We start from the raw sequence: 24,421 nt of genomic DNA, 5'->3' as shown, positions 1-24,421 counted from the left end.
CCACCCAGTCGGCCTACTCCATGAAGAAGCATAACCAGAAATGATTTTATTCTTGCTTTGAATTTTTAGGAGAGACACAAGCTTTTACTCGGCACTTCTTAATGACTAACACAATATTGAGCTACATTTCAATAAATTTAAACTAACAATTAGCAATAGGGAAACTGAGCCTTGAAATATAACAACTAGCTTCAAGTTTCCATAAACAAAAGAAAATATCAGAATCAGTCTGAGTCACAAAATGTGTGTTTTCCTTCCTACAGTTGTACAGTCTGAAGTTCCAAACAAGGGAGATACTCAACCACTGACCTATATCCCCATCTTTGATTAAACACAATTTATTGGTAACTTTTTGATAGATATGTAATCATGAGCAACATAATACCTGAAGATTCCTATTGTTTTGTTTTCTATTGTTGTTTTGTTTTTTGATGTTTTGGGGATTTTTGTTGTTGTCACTTTTCAGATGAAGTGGCTTTCACAGAGGTCCAGACACAAGTAATTTCATCAAAGCTAAATGCACCAGATTTATCTCAAGATATCATCAAAGATGTCAGTCAAATTCCTGGACCTAACTTCCATGAATTCTAGCTGTAAAACTTCCCATGATTCCCTTTATGAAATTAGTGTGCAATGAAAGGAGGCAATGGTCATATAAATAAGCATTGTCATAACTTCTCAGAATAGCTGCAGTCAAGTGATAGCCAAGAGCAGTTTCTGACTTAACAACAGTCACCAATTTTAATAACAAAACAATGTCTTTCAAATTAGTTTTCTTTTTGGTATTTGGCAAGTGTTTTGCCCATAAACATGTATTTCTTCTAAGGCACTATTATGGACTGATTAATTTTAATCATTTGGTATTAGTAACTAATTTGTTATATATTCTCATGTTTTTTCTCTTCCATGTGTTATATATTCCATATATTATATTTTCCATGTTAGACGAACTGGTTATTTGAGGTCCAGAATGAGAATATGTGATTAATAGTTAACAGGAAATTTTATTTCTTAATGTCTTCTGCTTGTCTCTAGAAGCCTAATAACATACTCTGAGATAGGCTTCCATCCCTATAAAGCAAAATTACTTATTTAGAAAAAGAAGTGCATAGATTTCTGTGAGCACATTTATAAGATTGTTTTTGAAATGTAAGATTAATCATTTCCTTCAAATATTGGCTGCCATAATTTTTGTCATTTTAAAGGCAATATGTCTCCTGTGGATTATTTTAAATTCTTATTATAGTATTTGGTCAAATATCTTATGTTTTCTCTCCTAGAGTTGTCAGAAACATTTTGGTCACAGATGTCCAGGTAATATGGAGATGTGAGAAGTGTTTTTTAAAAATTATTGTATTAAATGTAGCCAGATCACCAACTACCTCTATTTCCCACTTTCTAATGTTCTTATGTAAATAAATTTAATTATTTTAACCTCCCCCTCTGATAAAACATTTGTCTATGCAAAGACTGAACTTAATTTCTATAACTCAGGTCCCTTCCAATTTCTTTTATTTTTTAACAATTATTGTGACAGCATATGCAAGTCAAGTGCAAATTCAAACATTACCAAATCTCAGCCTGAGGAGGGGAGGAAGAAGTCCCACTTTTATCGTGGGAGTTACTGGCAATTGGTATCTATTGGGATAGGGAAAGTCACTTTCCCTTAGAAAATTAACCAAATGACCATTCCATAAATCACATATATGCTAGCAATAATATATGAACCTATATAAATGAGTATATAATATATATCGACTAAAGAATAGAGGGTATGAATTTGAGAGAAAGCAAGGAAGGGTGCATGGGAAGGGTTGGAGGAAAAGGGAAAATGCTGTATTTTAACTTCTAAAACTGAAAAATATCAAAAAGAGAATCTAACTACACATTTATGAATGTATGATCAGCAGAAATTGGACTTAATGATTGAAAAACAAAGGTCAGTTGAATAGTAAAATGTCCAGTGTATTAGGATGGAGGGATAGATATGATCAAATCACACAGTTAAAAAAACCTCAAAAATAAAAAAAATTTAAAAGTGATTCATATATTTTGAACAATCTTGTATCAAGGAAGAAACGAAAGTGGCAATCAATTTGGAGACCACTAAGATGGGAGCCAAAGGAGGTGGAGAAGTGGGGTCACAAAAATATTTAATAAAATGTATGTACAAAAGAGTAACAAATTGTAAACATAGAAAAAGATACAGGAGTAAAGGAAAATATAAAACAAATAAAAGTGTCTGAAGTTTGTTGAGACAAGGTTGAAAATACAACAAATTTAATCATAGGATAAATCACTGGTGAGGTGAGTCTCAGTGATAGAACACCTGCTTGGAATGATAGAATGCTCTAGGGCATGATGGTATGGACCTATAACCACAGCAGTTCAGAGTTTAAGTGAAGTGGATTTTCACAATTTTGAAGCCACCTTGCTCTATATAGCAAGTCCTGGGACAGCTTGTATCAAAAACAAACATAAGGCGATGTGGCAGTCGTACATGCCTTTAGTAGCAGCATTCAGGAAGTAGAGGCAGGTGGATCTACCAGTTCAATGTCTATCAGCCAGATCTACAGAGCAAGGGCTATAGAGAGAAACTCTGTCTAAAAAATAAACAACAACAACCAAAAACTAAGAACACAAAACAAAACAACAACAACAATAATACAAAGCTTTCAAGAATGCTAAAGATCCTGAGTTTCATCTCTAGAATAAGACATAAGGTCATAGCAAATCTTGATTTTCAAGAACTAGTTCTTTGATAATTTCAAACAATGTGCATTGATCATATTCACCAGTCTCCTAAGTCATCTGTGAAATGAATCTTTTTCCATTCAAAAGACTTTTGACTCTCTTTTCCTGCCTAAGACATTTATGATCTGCAGATTTCACACATATTACAGCAGCCCACCTAGAAATTCTCACAGCAGATGTGAACACATAGGGGGCACTTGCATTGTACAACACCATGAAGCTCTCATGCCATTCAAAGTTATAGCTCGGCCAGGAATTAAGGGATAGTTCAAGATACTATGACTCCATAAACAATTTGTTAAATGAAGTTTTTACAGCGGGTTCCAAATGAGGAACCTCAGAGATGAGATGTCACTGCTCAAGATGGGCATGAACAAAGAGTCAAAGAGAAACCAGCCCTGATTCTAGCTATGAAGGTTCTGCCCCAAGGATCAAAAACATGAAACAGATAAGAATAATTCTGAAGATTGATCATAGGGAGATGGTGACGTGTAAAGTTGCTAAGAAAAAGTGTCCCTACAGTGCTATATAGCTAGGTTGCCTAAAGCCATGAAAGATACTTCAAAAGGAGCCTCTGAGAGGGAAGAACGTATACTTAGCCACACAAATATGGAAATGGGCAGGTAATGAACTTACCAGGACTATTGTTTCTTTATCCTGTAATGCCAGTCTGAGAAGGACTGATTGGGTGGAGAAGAATAGGGTTAAGAGAGAAGACCATCTTTAAAGAAATGACAACAGATATTCTAGAGCCTGACCAAGCTACATAATTAAGGAAATGAGAGTCAAGCCACTGAGAAGTTCCTCTTCTTGTGAATATCCTGGAGTGTAACAATTTGTTGGGAGAGCACCCAGTATCCAAAGACCCTAACCTGTGTTCCAGTCTATCTTGACAGGCACCGTGGCCTTCTCCATATGCACAGTCGTAGCCACTAAGAAGAGATGCCATGGCTTTTACCTTCAACTTCCTTCTCTGTTTGGGTAAGAGATAAAGATTGGGGGAAAATATTGTGATCCAGGAGGGACCATATCACCCAGCCCAAAATATTACAAGCAGAAAATTCCAATGGCACAGGATGTTTTCTGGAGGAAAGATCTTACTCAGAACCTGGGAGAGATCCTGAAAAGAGAACTTTCTTCCAGGACTGACTTTGAGATCCAGGAACCCCGTGCTGGCTGGTAAGTGTATACTCAATTGCCCCAGGACATTCTTCTTCATTATAAGCAATAACAATGGAGAGCCACAGATATGGGCTAATCTTTGCCATATTGGGAATATGCAGGTTCCAAGGGCCAGGATCAGATGCATATTGTCCCAGGACATCCATTTGCTGATTCTTTGTAGGAGCCTTACCAAAGCCTACCATCAAAGCTGAGCCAGGCACTCTGGTCTATAGGGGAATGCAAGTGTCCATCTCATGTAAGGGGATTTCAGATGCATGGAAGTACCTTCTTTATACTCAGAAATTTGAGCATACTCAGCCCCAGCACACCCAAACCTCAACAAACTGTGGGGAGAAAGCAGTGTTTCACATAAGCTCGGTTGGAAAGCGTGATGGAGGTCAATATTCCTGTTTATATGAGACCACTGCTGGCTGGTCAGTGCACAGTGACAAACTGGAGCTGGTAGTGACAGGTAAGTGGATACCAAGAGGTATCACCCTGGTTCCTAACTTCAAGTGGAGGTGTCTGGCCACTGGATGTCCCTCTATTGGCAGTTTAGCATTTTTTGCAAGGTGGTCTTTTGTGAGCATGTTTAAAACTCTAACTCTTTCTCTCTCCAAGGATTCTTTGACAATAAACCCAGCCTATCAGCCTTACCCAGACCTATGGTGACATCAGGAGAGAGTGTGACCCTCAAGTGTTTCTCACAAGAGAAATATGACAAGTTCATTGTGACCAAGAAAGGAGAACAGAAGCACTTCATGATAATGAAGTCACAGAAGACATATGTTGGACAGTTCCAGGCCCTGTTTTCTGTGGGTCCTATGACTCCAAGCAGTAATGGAACATTCAAATGTTATGGGTACTACAAGGCAAATCCACAGGTTTGGTCAGAACCCAGTGACCACCTGGTTATATATGTCTCAGGTGAGGCAGCCCCACCACAAACCCAATCATATTTTAAAATTCTAAGCTACTTTTTTTGAACCCTCCTGAGAGGTAGTTGAGGACTTTTGAGACCTAGTATCAGAAAGAGTCCCAGAGTGTGAGAGACAGTATCATAGGCAAGACAAGCTGGTAGGGAGAAAATGCTTGGCAGGACTTGACTCTGTAATCACATGCTTATGTTTCTTCCAGGGCTGTCTCGGAAGCCCACCCTATTGATTCAGAAAAACCATATCATGGCCCCTTTAGAGACACTGATCACCCACTGTACTGGTTCTATAATGGACTTTTTTGCCCAAGGAAGGGAAAACTTACCTTTCTAGCACTGTGGAATACACAGCAAGAATGGACTTTCCTAGGCTAACTTTACTCTGGATTCTGTGATCAGCTTCCATGGGTACCAGTTAGAGAAGAAAATGTATACAAAATCTCTACTCAAAAGTAGTCAGCTCCTAGTCACCCTGTGGATATCTGTTCACAGGTGAGAAGTCTTGTAAGTCAATTCAGGGACTCAGACTTCACGGGAACATCTATATAAATCTAAGAAATTATAGAATGAAAGTAGAGGGTCTTGAAAAGGAACCAACTCTAAGACTAGAAAGGGAGGGAGCAATAGGGTCAAGATTATAAAACATAAACTATTTTCTTGCAGACAGCCCCAAAATATGGTGGACAGCTCCTCATATACCCTTGTTTCTAGAAAAATTCCCTATGACACCATCTATTTCAGTGCAGCCTGCCTCTACAGTGCCCACAGGAAAGAATATTAAACTGGTGTTTAAGGCAAGGAACCCAGTGGACACCTTTATTCTGTACAAAGAAGGAATAGTACATCCACCCTTGTAACCAAATTCAAAGTTTAATGTTTAGCAGTTCCAGACAGAATTCCCCATCAGTGATGTGACTTCAGCAATTTGGAGTACCTAGAGATTCTATACTTCACAAAAATTGTTGCCCTAGCCATTGTCACTGCAGAGTGCCCTAGGAGAACTGCTGGTTCCGTGTGAGATAACCCAGAATTCTATAAGCTGAAAAGGTTATTCAGTATCCTGCATTACAAGGACTTTTTATTAGGGCAAGAATAAGAGACTCCAGGGGATTCTAGTCAGTAAGATATTCATCCTTCATGAGAGTGGAGGCCAAGAGAAGAGTTCATTAAAGAATACCCACAACGCTTCCCCTTTCTATAGTGAAATCCAGAAAATCCAAGGTACTCCGAAGGAATTACTGGCAGCCACAGGGAGTAGGTAAAACAATGTTGCCTCTGTTCAGATCTTTTGTTGAAAGATACCTCTATACAACACTATGCATGACAAACTCACACACCTTGATCATACAAAATCCATATTAAATGTGAGAAGAAAAGTGATGAGGAACAATCTATATCAGATTGATTTCCTTCCTATATTGCATGGACATAAAAATGTCTCTACGTCTTATAGGAGAAAGAACATAAGAACAACTTTGATAATAAGAAACAGGAGTTCCTCTTGTCTTCTTGCTCTAGCTCTGTCCTCTCCCTCCTGCTCACCCTCTCTCCACATTCACCTCTCCCTTCTTCTCCAGTGCTCATGATCAGCCTTTTCTCCTCTACTCTATCTTTGCCTTTCTCTGTCTCTACTACCTCTCAACTCCCTTCCCCATGCCCTTAGTAAACTCTATTCTCTAGTTTAACAAAAGAAACAGGAGCTCCCCTATAACAGATCATTTCTTACTTCTAAAAATCTAGCAGATACATCTCCCTTCCATATATACATATATATATATATATATATGTACATATATAATCTTGTTTCTGGAAACTTAGAAAAAGCCAGGGAGCTACTCACATCTTGCTGGGTCTGTGTAAGGGAAACACTGGGGAGAAATACACATTTAGGAGACCTCCAAGAGTATGGGTTTGAGTCTACACAGATCCTGCTGAGGACACTGCAAATGCCATAATTAAGGGCACTCATAAAGATGAAAGGATGGGAGTCATGTGTTTTCTTATGCAGTGACTTGAGATTTTTGCCTGTAACACATTCATCAAACTGTTCACTCTCAATGTTCTCCTTTCACTGTTTGTATTACTGTTTGAAACTGTCCAGAAAATACTTCTTATAAATGTTTTGTTTAAGGTTCATGGATTTTTATCTTAAGACATTAAAAGTCTCTAAATCTATTGCAAACTTCAGAACATCAGTTGATATTTAATTTCACATTTTATTTAATGTTTGTACCTGAATATGTTGCAGTCTAGTCAGAGTCCTAACCTGCCTGAGACTATGAAACCCAGATGGAGCTCATCTTTATTGAAGGAAGATCTTCCCACTCTTTCAGGAGTTATTAAAGGCCTGTAGCTATTTGTATAGTGATTGAGCCATATAAGAGTTCTCCCATCTACACTGGTACATTATTCATATTGCCATGGTACAGGTTGTCTTTCAATAACCATAACTTTAAGGAATTTTCACTACTTTTTAAATTGGATATTATATTTCAAATGTTATTCCCTTTTCTGGTTTCCCCTCTGGAAACCCCCATCCCATCCCCCTCCCCCTGCTATTGTGTGTGTGTTTCCCCACCAAATGCAGCTTCCTACCATATATAAGAAACACTATCTTCCAGGAGATGGTCTGATCCCCTGGCTCTTGCAATATTTCCACCATTTAACCAATATTTTTAAGCCTTGGATTAAAGCATTTGGCTGTATATATGTCAACTGGGGTTGGACAAACCATGTTCTGTGCATTTCTGGCCAATTGTGGATTTCTGTAATGATCTTCATGTTCTGCAAAGATAAGCTTGAGATACATATAGTAAGAACTACTCTTATTTGTAGATATAAGGATAGGTATTTAGAATTATATTTATCTAAAAAATGGTTTTTCCTCTAGGTACTTAACCTAATCAACCATGGGTATTTGGTTAGAATTACAGTACCTGATATGAATTCCCTCATTATTTAGTAACACTAAAGTCCTAATTGTCTGCTGTTGTTTACCCTTAATATTTAAGTGGCACTATTTCACCTTTCTGTACACCTTACCATAACAGACAATTTTGTAGTTAAATCCCACTAATTGTAAAGTTCATAAAATCATTTTTCTACATATTTTAAATGCATTTACTAATCCACCAAAAGTTCTTAAGATTTTTAAAGTTTTCATTATTTTAAGTATATGGATGTTTCTCTCTCTGTCTCTCTCTCTCTCTCTCTCTCTCTCTCTCTCTCTCTCTCTGTCTCTGTGTGTGTGTGTGTGTGTGCGCGCGTGTGCATGTGCATGTGCATGTGTATGTGTGTGTGCGTGTGCATGTGTGCGCATGTGCATGCCTAGTGTCTATGGAGGGTAAACAAGGAATTCCAAGTACACATGCTTGTGAGATGCTATCTGAGGTACAGAAATTTGAACCAAAGCCCTATGGAAGAACAGTCAGTGTTTTTCAACACTGAGTCCTCTATCCAGACCAAAATTTTTAGTTTTTAGACAAAAATATGTACATTACTGTACATATCTCATAACATAACTATTGAAATATTTCAAAATCTTGTACATAATGTAATTGAGTGCTTTTAATTTTCTAAGGAAATATAGAGATAACTTGGTTTGCATATATTAACTTCATTTCACACATACATCATGCTCTTTCCTTCCAAATGCCTCTCAATATTTCTTTGATTTGTTGGTAAAAGTCATGTCAATCACAACTTGGTCAAAATTTTACTCAGAATACTTTTCATTCACCTCCGGAACCTGAAGGAAACAGACCGGATAAACAGTTCTCTGCACCCAAATCTCGTGGGAGGGAGAGCTGAACCTTCAGAGAGGCAGACATGCCTGGGAAACCAGAAGAGATTGCACTCTGTGCACATCCAGACGCCAGAGGAAAACACCAAACGTCATCTGGAACCCTGGTGCACGGAGGCTCCCGGAAAGAACGGCGCAGATCTTCCCGGTTGCTGCCGCCGCGGAGAGGACTTAGGCAGGACCCCACGAGCAAACTTGAGCCTTGGAACCACAGGTAGGACCAACTTTTCCCCTGCAAGAAACCTGCCTGGTGAACTCAAGACACAGGCCCACAGGAACAGCTGAAGACCTGTAGAGAGGAAAAACTACACACCCGAAAGCAGAACACTCTGTCCCCATAACTGGCTGAAAGAAAACAGGAAAACAGGTCTACAGCACTCCTGACACACAGGCTTATAGGACAGTCTAGCCACGGTCAGAAATAGCAGAACAAAATAACACTAGAGATAATCTGATGGCGAGAGGCAAGCGCAGGAACCCAAGCAACAGAAACCAAGACTACATGCCATCATCGGAGCCCAATTCTCCCACCAAAGCAAACACGGAATATCCAAACACACCAGAAAAGCAAGATCTAGTTTCAAAATCATATTTGATCATGATGCTGGAGGACTTCAAGAAAGACATAAAGAACTCCCTTAGAGAACAAGTAGAAGCCTACAGAGAGGAATCGCAAAAATCCCTGAAAGAATTCCAGGAAAACACAATCAAACAGTTGAAGGAATTAAAAATGGAAATAGAAGCAATCAAGAAAGAACACATGGAAACAACCCTGGACATAGAAAACCAAAAGAAGAGACAAGGAGCTGTAGATACAAGCTTCACCAACAGAATACAAGAGATGGAAGAGAGAATCTCGGGAGCAGAAGATTCCATAGAAATCATTGACTCAACTGTCAAAGATAATGTAAAGTGGAAAAAGCTACTGGTCCAAAACATACAGGAAATCCAGGACTCAATGAGAAGATCAAACCTAAGGATAATAGGTATAGAAGAGAGTGAAGACTCCCAGCTCAAAGGACCAGTAAATATCTTCAACAAAATCATAGAATAAAACTTCCCTAACCTAAAAAAAGAGATACCCATAGGCATACAAGAAGCCTACAGAACTCCAAATAGATTGGACCAGAAAAGAAACACCTCCCGTCACATAATTGTCAAAACACCAAACGCACAAAATAAAGAAAGAATATTAAAAGCAGTAAGGGAAAAAGGCAGACCTATCAGAATCACACCAGACTTTTCGCCAGAAACTATGAAGGCCAGAAGATCCTGGACAGATGTCATACAGACCCTAAGAGAACACAAATGCCAGCCCAGGTTACTGTATCCTGCAAAACTCTCAATTAACATAGATGGAGAAACCAAGATATTCCATGACAAAACCAAATTTACACAATATCTTTCTACAAATCCAGCACTACAAAGGATAATAAATGGTAAAGCCCAACATAAGGAGGCAAACTATACCCTAGAAGAAGCAAGAAACTAATCATCTTGGCAACAAAACAAAGAGAAGAAAAGCACACAAATATAACCTCACATCCAAATATGAATATAACAGGAAGCAATAATCACTATTCCTTAATATCTCTCAACATCAATGGCCTCAACTCCCCAATAAAAACACATAGATTAACAAACTGGATATGCGGGAGACCCTCCGCCCAGAGATCACCGACCACCCACCGGGAGGTCTTCTTTACCACCCAGGAAAGACAGAATCCTACTAGAGGCCTGAAAGAATGTTCCAGACATGGATAGAAGGCCCTCACTTCTGCCTGCTCTCTTCAGACGCCTGAAGGTAGGGAGTGCCAGGTCTGCCCCCAGGCTCCAAGGGTGGGTCTCCTAGGGGCTGGAAAATGCCCCACCAATCTGGCTAAGATAAGGAAAGGGTATGAAGAGAAAGTTACAGAAATTTGAAGGGTTAAGCTAAGTTGCTGAGAGTTAGTATAAGTTACAGAGAAAGTAAGGTTAAACAAAGAGAAAGAGAAAAGAAGGTAAAAAGAGCAGAAAGCTAGGGAAGAAAAGAGACAAAAAGAAGAGGAAGCTAGAGAGCTAAAGAGAGATAAAAGACAAGAGAGGAACATATACTGGCCACAGTAGTTAGGGAACCTAGGAAGACAGTACCTGGCAACAGAAGAGAATTCCTGGCTAAAGATCAGTGTGCCTAATGCAAAGGAAAAAAAGACACTGGGTCAGGGACTGCCCCAGAAAGAACAAGAGGGGACACTGGAGAGCCTCTCGGTCCTGGAGTGCTGGCTATGTGCAGAGATAGGAGGGAAGCCTGCCCAGTTGTTTTATAGATACAGGGACCCAATGCTCTGTGCTCCTATGCTCCAGTGGGCCAGTATCCAAAGACCTTGGGTACAGGGGCCTACTGGCAACAAACAATACTTATGGACTGCCCGAAGAACAGTGGACCTTGGCGTGGGCCGGGTAACCCACTAGTTCATAGTCATCCCTGACTGCCCCCATCCCTTGCTCATGAGAAAATTGCTCCCCAAAATGGCTTGCGTGGGCTGAAATGGCTGGGTGAGGCCATGTGTATGCATATCTACAGACTGTGTATGCGGAGCTTAAGACCTGTCTCAGTGCACCAGTACCTGATGCTGGGAGATGAATGGCTTAGCGCTGTTCTACTTGGAACATATCACTCCTGCCAGCCGGGCACTAACAATTATCACCCAATCCAGGACTTAAACTGTGATAGAGTGGCTGATGTTTGCCTTTGAATAGAGTGTCCCAAAAGATGGGACCACTGGTCAGCTGCCATGGACTAGATTCTCCACCTGTTGGGGGCAATCTGGTCAACTTGCTGCCCAATCCTGACCTGGAGCCACCACAGCACGAGTGTCAAGCACTGGCAGAAGCACATGGGTGGAGGAAAGACCTCTGTGACTGGCTGATTGACCCCTGCTGAAAGCCGAGGCTACCTTGTCCACAGACGGGAACAGTTCTCTCCATGAAGGTCAGAGATAAGTGGGTGCTGCCATGGTGGACAACACAATGTCATCTAGGATGGCTGAACCTCAACCCCCCAGTACATCAGTGCCGCAGATGCCTTTGCCATCTCTTGGATGCCCTGGTGAAGCCAACAACTGTGAGTACTATTCATTGCTCAGGATATCAGGAGGGAAGAGATTCAGTGGCATTGGGCAGTAACAAAGCAGATAAAGTGGCTCAGGAAATGGCTATGCAGGATCCTATCCTGGTTGCAGGCCTGCAAGAGACAGCCACTGAGAACTAGGATCGGACTAAGGGATGGCCTCACTTAGAAAAGGCCCAAATTGCTTAAAAGATAAAGGACAATGGCACACTTGAGGGGAAAGCTATACTTCCCAGAGAACAAAGAAAAGACTCACTTTGCCAAATACAGAAATGGACTCATTTAGGAGATAAAAAGTTTGTCCAAGTAGTTAAGTGTATGTAATAGACTTTAAGATTTTAGCCAGAGAGGCAGTAGAAAGTATAAGGTATGTCAGTAAGTGAATGCTTAGCAAGCAAACAGGGCAAAGAGACCTAGAGAGTTTGGTGAAAAGTCGAAGTGAAATTCACTGAGATAAAACCAGAAAAATATAATCACAAGTATCTCCCAGTGCTTGTAGATACTTTTTCAGGAATAGATAGAAGCTTTCCTCACCAAACGAGAGACGGCCTCTGCAATCATCAAGAAGATACTGGAAGAAATCTTCCTCCGATTTGGAATGCCCAAGGTAATCTGGTCAGACAACGGCCCTACTTTTGTTGCCAAGGTAAGCCAGGGTGTGGCCAAGTATTTAGAGGTCGATTGGAAATTACATTGTATTTACAGACCTCAAAGTTCAGGACAGGTAGAGTAAATAAATAGAACTCTAAAAGAGACCCTGACCAAATTAACCATGGAGACTGGCGCAGACTGGGTGACACTCCTTCCCTCTTGCTCTCTTCAGAGCAAGAAATACCCCTTCCAGATTCAGCCTTACCCCCTTTGAGATCTTAAATGGGGCCTCAGCCCCCCTGACTGTATTAGATGATGTTACTGAACCAACATGTCATAGTAATAATGATTTGTGTGCCAGGCTAAAAGACCTACAGGTGATACAGAAAGAAATCTGCTCAGAGCTGGCAGCAGCCTATGCCCTGGGGACCCCTGAGACATCTCACCACTTCCAGGTCGGAGACTCGGCTATATACGATGGCACCGAACCCAGATACTCACTGGAAAGGACCGTACCTGGTGCTGCTGACCACCCTGACAGCCATCAACTCTCAGCCCTCACCAGCCGTGTACTAGCTGTTGGGGCTGAGAGCTGGGACCTAGAGGGAAACTCAGATCTTCAAAAAGCTCCCTAGACTTAATTTCATGTTTGCCCCGGGTTTTATCAAGATAGGTGTGGGGATAGGCTTGATTTCTATTACAAATGATGTAACATTGCATATGTTAGTACTCCTAACACTTCTTGGGACTGTGCCTCAGGGATCACAATCTGTATAAGTTTAGAAGTTCTAAAAGCTAGTCATGACCTTGGTGTGTAGGTTTAGATAGTGTCCAGATTGGAATCCTGATGCTAAAGACTTAGTAAGACACAAAAAAAGGAGTTGAGAATTACTTAGGGCTAAGGCTATCTAGGTGCTTCAAGGGCAGCACAAGGACATCTGCTGTTGCAATGCAAGGCTTATAGAGAATTCAGAACTGCCATTCAGGAGTAATTAAAGACTCCATGAATAAACTTAGAGAAAGGTTAGACAAAAGGCAGACAGAGAAGCGCATCAGGGATGGTTTGAGAGCTGGTTTAGTAGATCTCCTTGGATGACTACTCTGGTATTTTCCCTTATGGGACCCTTCTTAGTTTTGCTTCTGCTTCTGATTATAGGTCCATGTGTGTTAGAGAAACTAGTTAATAGGTTTGACTCCTACAAAAAGATAGAGACGCTCACAAGGTTGGTTTGAGTCTTGGTCCATTCGGTCTCCCTGGATGACTACCCTACTCTCTGCTATATGGCTGGGCCATTACTAATAATTTTCTTGGTTTTAGTTTTTGGACCCTGCGTGACAAACAGGTTAATTGCTTTTGTTACAAATCGAGTGAATGCTGTGCGGTTGGTTCTGAGACAACAGTACCAGTCAGTTAGGACAACTGGTGAGACCAAATACGAGACTTGATATCAAAATTCTAAGATTAGAATTACTTAGTAGAAGAAGAGGGGAATGAAAGGAAAATTATACAGATTTAAGGTTTAAAAATATGAAGTTAAAAGAGTATGTTTCAACTCAGGACTAAACACTGTGAAAAGCAAGTCCAGGCAGCCCCGCCCTGCCGCTAGAAGTAACAGACCATAAAAGGAAAGGAAAGCAGAACAGACCAGGAGTACCGGATCTGACTCACAGGCCACCTGGCAGGAAGAGATAAGCCCCCAGCCCCCGACATCCAGGACGCCCCAAACCTGCCAATGTGTGTAGCTATACCTTATTACCTCATCATGTGAAATAGCCAATCATATGTGAACATGTCTATGTGCCTCGTTTGAATCCACCAATCCCCATAACTAGGCATCTGCTTCTGTACGCCCGCTTCTGCTTCCCCAATCCCTGTAAAAGCCCCATGCTGGAGCTGCTGGGCACGCAAGTCCTCCGAAGAGACTGTGTGCCCGCAGGTACCTGTGTTTTCCAATAAACCCTCTTGCTGATTGCAAAAAAAAAAAAAAAAAAAAAAAAAACTGGATATGCAATGAGGACCCTGCATTCTGCTGCCTACAGGAAACACACCTCAGAGACAAAGACAGACACTACCTCAGAGTGAAAGGCTGGAAAACAACTTTCCAAGCAAATGGTCAGAAGAAGCAAGCTGGAGTAGCCATTCTAATATCAAATAAAATCAATTTTCAATTAAAAGTCATCAAAAAAGATAAGGAAGGACACTTCATATTCATCAAAGGAAAAATCCACCAAGATGAACTCTCAATCCTCATCTTCGGTTGGTTTATATACAAGTGTGCAATTTCTAGGCTTGAAAGTAAAATGATGCTATCTGGTGCTGGATAGAGGAGCCTTATTTTTTATTATGGCAGCTTGCTATTTTTGTAACGTGGTGATTTGGTTGAACACAATAAAGTACAGTAGTAACTGATCTCCCCTTCTTCCTGGATGAGTGAGAAGATGAATAAATGTTGATGTCAGCATCCTTGAGCATATTCAAATGAGCTTCTGCTTCTGTTGAAAAGGATGCTGTGTTTGATTGTGGTCCGAAGCTTTGAAGCACTACTTGGCATCTCCTTCCTTGGAGGTCTCACTGTTTAAACATAACAGATTTGATAGCTTGTTGGTAAGGTGAGGTCCAGCTTGTCTCCACTAGGTCATCTTCATGTGAATCCGGTGGTTATACGGTTTTGTTCTAGGGATATTTCATTTTTTTAATAACGGTTTTAGCTGACATTCATGGAGAGAATGAATCCTTAGAACTGTGCCACTAGTGAAAGGAAATCCTGCCTAGAGTATGTTTCTTTACAAAGCTGTGTCACACCATCCTTAGGGCCCTCTGCTGGAAAAGTAGAATCAAGTCTCAAATAATGCCTTTTAAATTGTATCCTCTAGTATTATAGATGTAGGACAGTACTGTATCATACCTCTGTGGATGTAAAATAGCTTGTACCTGCTTTATGATACGTAGTAGTGACCGTGCTTTATCAGAGCTGTTTTTAATGATGTTGCTCAGAACGTTTTCTTTCCAGATGATGATTGAGAAGCTAATTTTAAAAAAAATGGTGCCAGGTACCACAAGAGTAACAGAACTGTGCTGTTTTCTCGGGCTTTTTTTTTTTACTTTTTTTTTTTTTTGCTTTTTTTTTCATATTATTAACTTGAGTATTTCTTATATACATTTCGAGTGTTATTCCCTTTCCCAGTTTCCGGGCAAACATCCCCCTCCCCCCTCCCCTTTCTTATCGGTGTTCCCCTCCCCACCCTCCCCCCATTGTCCCCCTCCCCCCAACAGTCTAGTTCACTGGGGGTTCAGTCTTAGCAGGACCCAGGGCTTCCCCTTCCACTGGTGCTCTTACTAGGATATTCATTGCTACCTATGAGGTCAGAGTCCAGGGTCAGTCCATGTATAGTCTTTAGGTAGTGGCTTAGTCCCTGAAAGCTCTGGTTGCTTGGCATTGTTGTACATATGGGGTCTCGAGCCCCTTCAAGCTCTTCCAGTTCTTTCTCTGATTCCTTCAACGGGGGTCCTATTCTCAGTTCAGTGGTTTGCTGCTGGTATTCACCTCTGTATTTGCTGTATTCTGGCTGTGTCTCTCAGGAGCGATCTACATCCGGCTCCTGTCGGTCTGCACTTCTTTGCTTCAATCTTGTCTAATTGGGTGGCTGTACATGTATGGGCCACATGTGGGGCAGGCTCTGAATGGGTGTTCCTTCAGTCTCTGTTTTAATCTTTGATTCTCTCTTCCCTGCCAAGGGTATTCTTGTTCCCCTTTTAAAGAAGGAGTGAACAATTCACATTTTGATCATCTGTCTTGAGTTTCATTTGTTCTAGGCATTTAGCGTAATTCAAGCATTTGGGCTAATAGCCACTTATCAGTGAGTGCATACCATGTATGTCTTTCTGTGTTTGGGTTAGCTCACTCAGGATGATATTTTCCAGTTCCAGCCATTTGCCTATGAATTTCATAAAGTCGTTGTTTTTGATAGCTGAGTAATATTCCATTGTGTAGATGTACCACATTTTCTGTATCCATTCCTCTGTTGAAGGGCATCTGGGTTCTTTCCAGCTTCTGGCTGTTATAAATAAGGCTGCGATGAACATAGTGGAGCACGTGTCTTTTTTATATGTTGGGGCATCTTTTGGGTATATGCCCAAGAGAGGTATAGCTGGATCCTCAGGCAGTTCAATGTCCAATTTTCTGAGGATCCTCCAGACTGATTTCCAGAATGGTTGTACCAGTTTGCAATCCCACCAACAATGGAGGAGTGTTCCTCTTTCTCCACATCCTCGCCAACATCTGTTGTCCCCTGCGTTTTTGATCTTAGCCATTCTCACTGGTGTGAGGTGAAATCTCAGGGTTGTTTTGATTTGCATTTCCCTTATGACTAAAGATGTTGAACATTTCTTTAGGTGTTTCTCCACCATTCGGCATTCCTCAGCTGTGAATTCTTTCTTTAGCTCTGAGCCCCATTTTATAATAGGGTTATTTGTTTCCCTGTGGTCTAACTTCTTGAGTTCTTTGTATACTTTGGGTATAAGGCCTCTATCTGTTGTAGGATTGGTAAAGATCTTTTCCCAATCTGTTGGATGCCGTTTTGTCCTAACCACAGTGTCCTTTGCCTTACAGAAGCTTTGCAGTTTTATGAGATCCCATTTGTCAATTCTTGATCTTAGAGCGTAAGCCATTGGTGTTTTGTTCAGGAAATTTTTTCCAGTGCCCATGTGTTCCAGATGCTTCCCTAGTTTTTCTTCTATTAGTTTGAGTGTGTCTGGTTTGATGTGGAGGTCCTTGATCCACTTGGACTTAAGCTTTGTACAGGGTGATAAGCATGGATCAATCTGCATTCTTCTACATGTTGACCTCCAGTTGAACCAGCACCATTTGCTGAAAATGCTATCTTTTTTCCATTGGATGGTTTTGGCTCCTTTGTCAAAAATCAAGTGACCATATGTGTGTGGGTTCATTTCTGGGTCTTCAATTCTATTCCATTGGTCTATCTGTCTGTCTCTGTACCAATACCATGCAGTTTTTATCACTATTGCTCTGTAATACTGCTTGAGTTCAGGGATAGTGTTTCCCCCTGAAGTCATTTCATTGTTGAGGATAGCTTTAGCTATCCTGGGTTTTTTGTTATTCCAGATGAATTTGCAAATTGTTCTGTCTAACTCTTTGAAGAATTGGATTGGTATTTTGATGGGGATTGCATTGAATCTGTAGATTGCTTTTGGTAAAATGGTCATTTTTACTATATTAATCCTGCCAATCCATGAGCATGGGAGATCTTTCCATCTTCTGAGGTCTTCTTCAATTTCCTTCTTCAGTGTCTTGAAGTTCTTATTGTACAGATCTTTTACTTGATTTGTTAAAGTCACTCCGAGGTACTTTATATTATTCGGGTCTATTATGAAGGGTGTCGTTTCCCTAATTTCTTTCTCGGCTTGTTTCTCTGTTGTATAGAGGAAGGCAACTGATTTGAGTTAATTTTATACCCAGCCACTTTGCTGAAGTTGTTTATCAGCTTTAGTAGTTCTCTGGTGGAACTTTTGGGATCACTTAAATATACTATCATATCATCTGCAAATAGTGATATTTTGACTTCTTCTTTTCCGATCTGTATCCCCTTGACATCCTTTTGTTGTCTGATTGCTCTGGCTAGAACTTCAAGAACTATATTGAATAAGTAGGGAGAGAGTGGGCAGCCTTGTCTAGTCCCTGATTTTAGTGGGATTGCTTCAAGTTTCTCTCCATTTAGTTTAATGTTAGCAACTGGTTTGCTGTATATGGCTTTTACCATGTTCAGGTATGGGCCTTGAATTCCTATTCTTTCCAGGACTTTTATCATGAAGGGGTGTTGAATTTTGTCAAATGCTTTCTCAGCATCTAATGAAATGATAATGTGGTTTTGTTCTTTCAGTTTGTTTATATAATGGATCACGTTGATGGTTTTCCGTATATTAAACCATCCCTGCATGCCTGGGATGAAGCCTACTTGGTCATGGTGGATGATTGTTTTGATGTGCTCTTGGATTCGGTTTGCCAGAATTTTGTTGAGTATTTTAGCGTCGATATTCATAAGGGAAATTGGTCTGAAGTTCTCTTTCTTTGTTGTGTCTTTGTGTGGTTTAGGTATAAGAGTAATTGTGGCTTCGTAGAAGGTATTCGGTAGTGATCCATCTGTTTCAATTTTGTGGAATAGTTTGGATAATATTGGTATGAGGTCTTCTATGAAGGTTTGATAGAATTCTGCACTAAACCCGTCTGGACCTGGGCTCTTTTTGGTTGGGAGACCTTTAATGACTGCTTCTATTTCCTTAGGAGTTATGGGGTTGTTTAACTGGTTTATCTGTTCCTGATTTAACTTCGATACCTGGTATCTGTCTAGGAAATTGTCCATTTCCTGCAGATTTTCAAGTTTTGTTGAATATAGGTTTTTATAGTAAGATCTGATGATTTTTTGATTTTCCTCTGAATCTGTAGTTATGTCTCCCTTTTCATTTCTGATTTTGTTAATTTGGACGCACTCTCTGTGTCCTCTCGTTAGTCTGGCTAAGGGTTTATCTATCTTGTTGATTTTCTCAAAGAACCAACTTTTGGTTCTGTTGATTCTTTCTATGGTCCTTTTTGTTTCTACTTGGTTGACTTCAGCTCTGAGTTTGATTATTTCCTGCCTTCTACTCCTCCTGGGTGTATTTGCTTCTTTTTGTTCTAGAGCTTTTAGGTGTGCTGTCAAGCTGCTGACATATGCTCTTTCCTGTTTCTTTCTGCAGGCACTCAGCGCTAGGAGTTTTCCTCTTAGCACAGCTTTCATTGTGTCCCATAAGTTTGGGTATGTTGTACCTTCATTTTCATTAAATTCTAAAAAGTTTTTAATTTCTTTATTTATTTCTTCCTTGACCAGGTTATCATTGAGTAGAGCATTGTTCAATTTCCAAGTATATGTGGACATTCTTCCTTGATTGTTATTAAAGACCAGTTTTAGGCCGTGGTGGTCCGATAGCACGCATGGGATTATTTCTATCTTTCTGTACCTGTTGAGGCCCGTTTTTTGACCAATTATATTGTCAATTTTGGAGAAAGTACCATGAGGAGCTGAGAAGAAGGTATATCCTTTTGCTTTAGGATAGAATGTTCTATAAATATCCGTTAGGTCCATTTGGCTCATGACTTCTCTTAGTCTGTCTACATCTCTGTTTAATTTCTGTTTCCATGATCTGTCCATTGATGAGAGTGGGGTGTTGAAATCTCCCACTATTATTGTGTGAGGTCCAATGTGTGTTTTGAGCTTTAGTAAGGTTTCTTTTACATATGTAGGTGCCCTTGTATAGATATTTAGGATTGAGAGTTCATCTTGGTTGATTTTTCCTTTGATGAATATGAAGTGTCCTTCCTTATCTTTTTTGATGACTTTTAGTTGAAAATTAATTTTATTTGATATTAGAATGGCTACTCCAGCTTGCTTCTTCTGACCATTTGCTTGGAAAGTTGTTTTCCAGCCTTTCACTCTGAGGTAGTGTCTGTCTTTGTCTCTGAGGTGTGTTTCGTGTAGGCAGCAGAATGCAGGGTCCTCGTTGCGTATACAGTTTGTTAATCTATTTCTTTTTATTGGGGAGTTGAGGCCATTGATGTTGAGAGATATTAAGGAATAGTCGTTATTGCTTCCCGTTATATTCATATTTGGATGTGAGGTTATGTTTGTGTGCTTTCGTTCTCTTTGTTTTGTTGCCAAGACGATTAGTTTCTTGCTTCTTCTAGGGTATAGCTTGCCTCCTTATGTTGTGCTTTACCATTTATTATCCTTTGTAGTGCTGGATTTGTAGAAAGATATTGTGTAAATTTGGTTTTGTCATGGAATATCTTGGTTTCTCCATCAATGTTAATTGAGAGTTTTGCTGGATACAGTAACCTGGGCTGGCATTTGTGTTCTCTTAGGGTCTGTATGACATCAGTCCAGGATCTTCTGGCCTTCATAGTTTCTGGCGAGAAGTCTGGTGTGATTCTGATACGTCTGCCTTTATATGTTACTTGACCTTTTTCCCTTACTGCTTTTAATATTCTTTCTTTATTTTGTGCGCTGTGTTTTGACAATTATGTGACGGGAGGTGTTTCTTTTCTGGTCCAATCTATTTGGAGTTCTGTAGGCTTCTTGTATGTCTATGGGTATCTCTTTTTTTAGGTTAGGGAAGTTTTATTCTATGATTTTGTTGAAGATATTTACTGGTCCTTTGAGCTGGGAGTCCTCACTCTCTTCTATACCTATTATCCTTAGGTTTGATCTTCTCATTGAGTCCTGGATTTCCTGTATGTTTTGGACCAGTAGCTTTTTCCGCTTTACATTATCTTTGACAGTTGAGTCAATGATTTCTATGGAATCTTCTGCTCCTGAGATTCTCTCTTCCATCTCTTGTATTCTGTTGGTGAAGCTTGTATCTACAGCTCCTTGTCTCTTCTTTTGGTTTTCTATATCCAGGGTTGTTTCCATGTGTTCTTTCTTGATTGCTTCTATTTCCATTTTTAATTCCTTCAACTGTTTGATTGTGTTTTCCTGGAATTCTTTCAGGGATTTTTGCGATTCCTCTCTGTAGGCTTCTACTTGTTTATTAATGTTTTCCTGTGTTTCCCTAAGTGTGTTCATGTCTTTCTTGAAGTCCTCCAGCATCATGATCAAATATGATTTTGAAACTAGATCTTGCTTTTCTGGTGTGTTTGGATATTCCATATTTGTTTTGGTGGGAGAATTGGGCTCCGATGATGGCATGTAGTCTTGGTTTCTGTTGCTTGGGTTCCTGCGCTTGCCTCTCGCCACCAGATTATCTCTAGTGTTACTTGTTCTGCTATTTCTGACAGTGGCTAGACTGTCCTATAAGCCTGTGTGTCAGGAGTGCTGTAGACCTGTTTTCCTCTCTTTCAGTCAGTTATGGGGACAGAGTGTTCTGCTTTCGGGCGTGTAGTTTTTCCTCTCTACAGGTCTTCAGCTGTTCCTGTGGGCCTGTGTCTTGAGTTCACCAGGCAGCTTTCTTGCAGCTGAAAAGTTGGTCTTACCTGTGGTCCCGAGGCTCAAGTTTGCTCGCGGGGTGCTGCCCAAGGGCTCTCTGCGGTGGCAGCAACCAGGAAGACCTGTGCCGCCCCTTCCGGGAGCTTCAGTGCACCAGGGTTCCAGATGGCCTTTGGTGTTTTCCTCTGTCGTCCGAGCTGTATGTACACAGAGCAGTCTCTTCTGGTTTCCCAGGCTTGTCTGCCTCTCTGAAGGTTCAGCTCTCCCTCCCACGGGATTTGGGTGCAGAGAACTGTTTATCTGGTCTGTTTCCCTCAGTTTCCGGCGGTGTCTCAGGCAGGGGTCCTGCCGCTCCTGGGCCCTACATTTTTTTTTAATGGAGTGTGCTGGATGTCTCTACAGTTTTGTTCAGATGACTGCAGAACCTGGAAAAGCTGTTGCTGCTGTTGATGCATAACACACTGCTATTATTCGTCTTCTTATATAAATATAAATATATATATACAGATATATAATTTGAATTTTTTGAAACTTTAGCTGTGCTGTCAACTTTGGAAAAAAGTATACCCGTTTACTGTGTTGAGTTGGCACTGTACAGAAATTAACAGCCATATTGGTCTAGAAATGTTGAACTTAAGTTTTTTCCATTTGTACAGGGGTAACACACTGTATTAAATATTTAAGGTCTTATCTACGTGGGTTTGATTACAAAAACTAATAAAGTATTCTCTAAATTTAAAAAAAATACTTTTCATTAGCATATATCCATTGTTTGGTTTATGAAGACATTTCCAAATGATAACATCATGAAAAAAATTAGCATTTTCAATCTTCAACGCCTCTCTTTTCCCTACCTTTTGCTTTGACCATGAGCAAAGAAGTGACCAGTCTCACTTCTGTGTTAAATCACAGACACACAGTCTGGGTGTGTTTGTGTGTGTTTGTGTGTGTGTGTGTGTGTGTGTGTGTGTGTGTGTGTGTAGCATGAATGATGTGTGTATATGTGTGTGTGTATATGTATGATGTGTGTGTGTGAGTTGTGGTGTGTGTATATGTGGTGTGTGTGTGTGTTTGTGTGTGTGTGTGTGAGAGAGAGAGAGAGAGAGAGAGTCTGAAGATGAGAAATGACATAAGTGTCTAGTAATTATGAGTCTGATTGATTTGACTTACTACAAAAACCTCCAATACATCAACTTTCACACAGACATTTCTTTTTCTTGCCCACCAATTATTCTTGCTACAAATATATATGGCACATATTATATATAACATTATAGAAATATAATGTGCTTCCATACCGTATATATTGTATGTTTCATATCCTTATATTAACAAAACTTCAATCCATTATTATTGTCCTACTAATACTTCAGCAGTTTGATATTTTTTTGCTCTATAGATTCACAGAACTACACCTTACAGCATGTATGCATAGATAGTGCATGGGCATTTTTGAATCTCGATGGGTCTCATTGAGTGTATTTCTAATTGTATGATTATTAGTTAGTGAACTATTAAGGAAATCTATAACACCTAAAGAACTAGCTGTATTCAGGTCCATTGGTATTCAGATAAATAGTTGTTCTAAAGTTACTTAGTCATAGGTTTTGACTTTAAAGAATACAGTAACACTGAGGATTTTAATAAGCATGCCAGAGGGATACTTATTCACCTGTTACAGTAGGAGTATGATTAATCACAGACATTCATGAGTTTATATAATGAGAATGTTAGGCATTTAAGTACTTCATACATATTACTTCTCTTTTTCTGTCCTCAGAATCACCTGGAACCATCAGTCCATCACAGAACATGTCTAAACCCAAGCCAGGTAAATCAGAGACTTCAAATTCATAGTACTGGATGCAGAAAGTTCATGTCTTATCCAGAGAAGGCAGACTGTCTGGGTAGATAGCCAGTTATTGTGCAAAATATTGATCTCTTTTAATATTTGTGACTTCATAGCTTCAGAGACCCAGGTTCATACGGTGGAAAATCTCATCAGGATGGGGATGGCTAGTTTGGTCTTCATAATCCTTGGAATTCTGCTGTTTGAAGCTTGGCACAACCAAAGACAGACCCACCATGCACCTGGGAGGTAATCAGAAGAGAAAAAGTACATCTTTCTAGGTTCCAGAGTCTGAGCAGTAGATACAATAATCTCAAACTTTTGTGTAAAAAAATCCAAGTCCTTATGTTGGAAAACTGTTCTGAGAAGGTGTGGGGAGCAAATGTGTTTGGGGTTGCAGGGAAAGATGTGGGCTTTGTGATGAGATCCTTCATCACTATATGAAGTTTCTGTTCTTCCATCTACTATGAGCATTTGCTGACTGACTCAACTGTACTCTGTATAAACAATATGAGGAAAGTCCTCACATCTGTGCATCCTCTGCTTCCCATCCCTCTTATGTGACATTCTCTATTATTACAAACTACCATATTCATGATGACAGTAGACTCTTTATTTTGGACTACAAATAAAGATTCTGCCTCAATAAAAATAGACTACTAGAGTCAGAGTCCAGAATGAAAATCTCTTCATGCCTAGAATGATACAGTCCCAAGAGTTGAAAATGCAGATCTTCACCCTCAGTTAGCCTCTATCTCTATCATCATGGGAAATGTTCTTAGGCTTCTCATAATTTCATCAGAACATAGCAGTTTTATAGAGGTAGGACACATTTTTTACATCCAGATCTGTCATATTTGAAGTTAGCTATCCAGCCTGAAGCTCTAACAGTCACATGAGAGGTCAATAAAAGACAGTTTAGTGAGCATGGTCCTTACGTGCTGCCATCCACCTAAGGGGCTCCAGAATTCTCAGTGATTTGTGAATAACATTGGGTCCCAGAATGTCATGCAACATGTAAATAGTGGTAGATGGTAAATGAGCAGAATTCATTTTCCTTGCATTAAAAAATAAAGTGTCACCCTGACTTTACCCATTCCCAGTATTTTCTTATACCTCAGAGACCACTGCCTGAAGCTGTGAGAGAAAAGATGAGTAACATCAATGTAAAACAAGAAAGGAAGGGCAGGATGGATCCAGTTGAATTATTCAGGATTCCGAGAGTCCCATATCCACATCCTA

General features: G+C 40.1%; 1 pseudogene; it reads left to right on the top strand.

The window, feature by feature from the left end:
• Window positions 1-3,701: 3,701 nt before the first annotated feature.
• LOC148007226 (leukocyte immunoglobulin-like receptor subfamily A member 5) lies at window positions 3,702-23,474 on the top strand (annotated as a pseudogene).
• Window positions 23,475-24,421: the final 947 nt, after the last annotated feature.

Source organism: Rattus norvegicus, chromosome 1 (assembly GCF_021556685.1).
Source record: "Rattus norvegicus strain SHRSP/BbbUtx chromosome 1, alternate assembly SHRSP_T2T, whole genome shotgun sequence".
NCBI classification, from domain to species: domain Eukaryota; kingdom Metazoa; phylum Chordata; class Mammalia; order Rodentia; family Muridae; genus Rattus; species Rattus norvegicus.
Note: the sequence above shows the minus strand (reverse complement) of the source record. Positions and strands in the feature narration are given on the sequence as shown.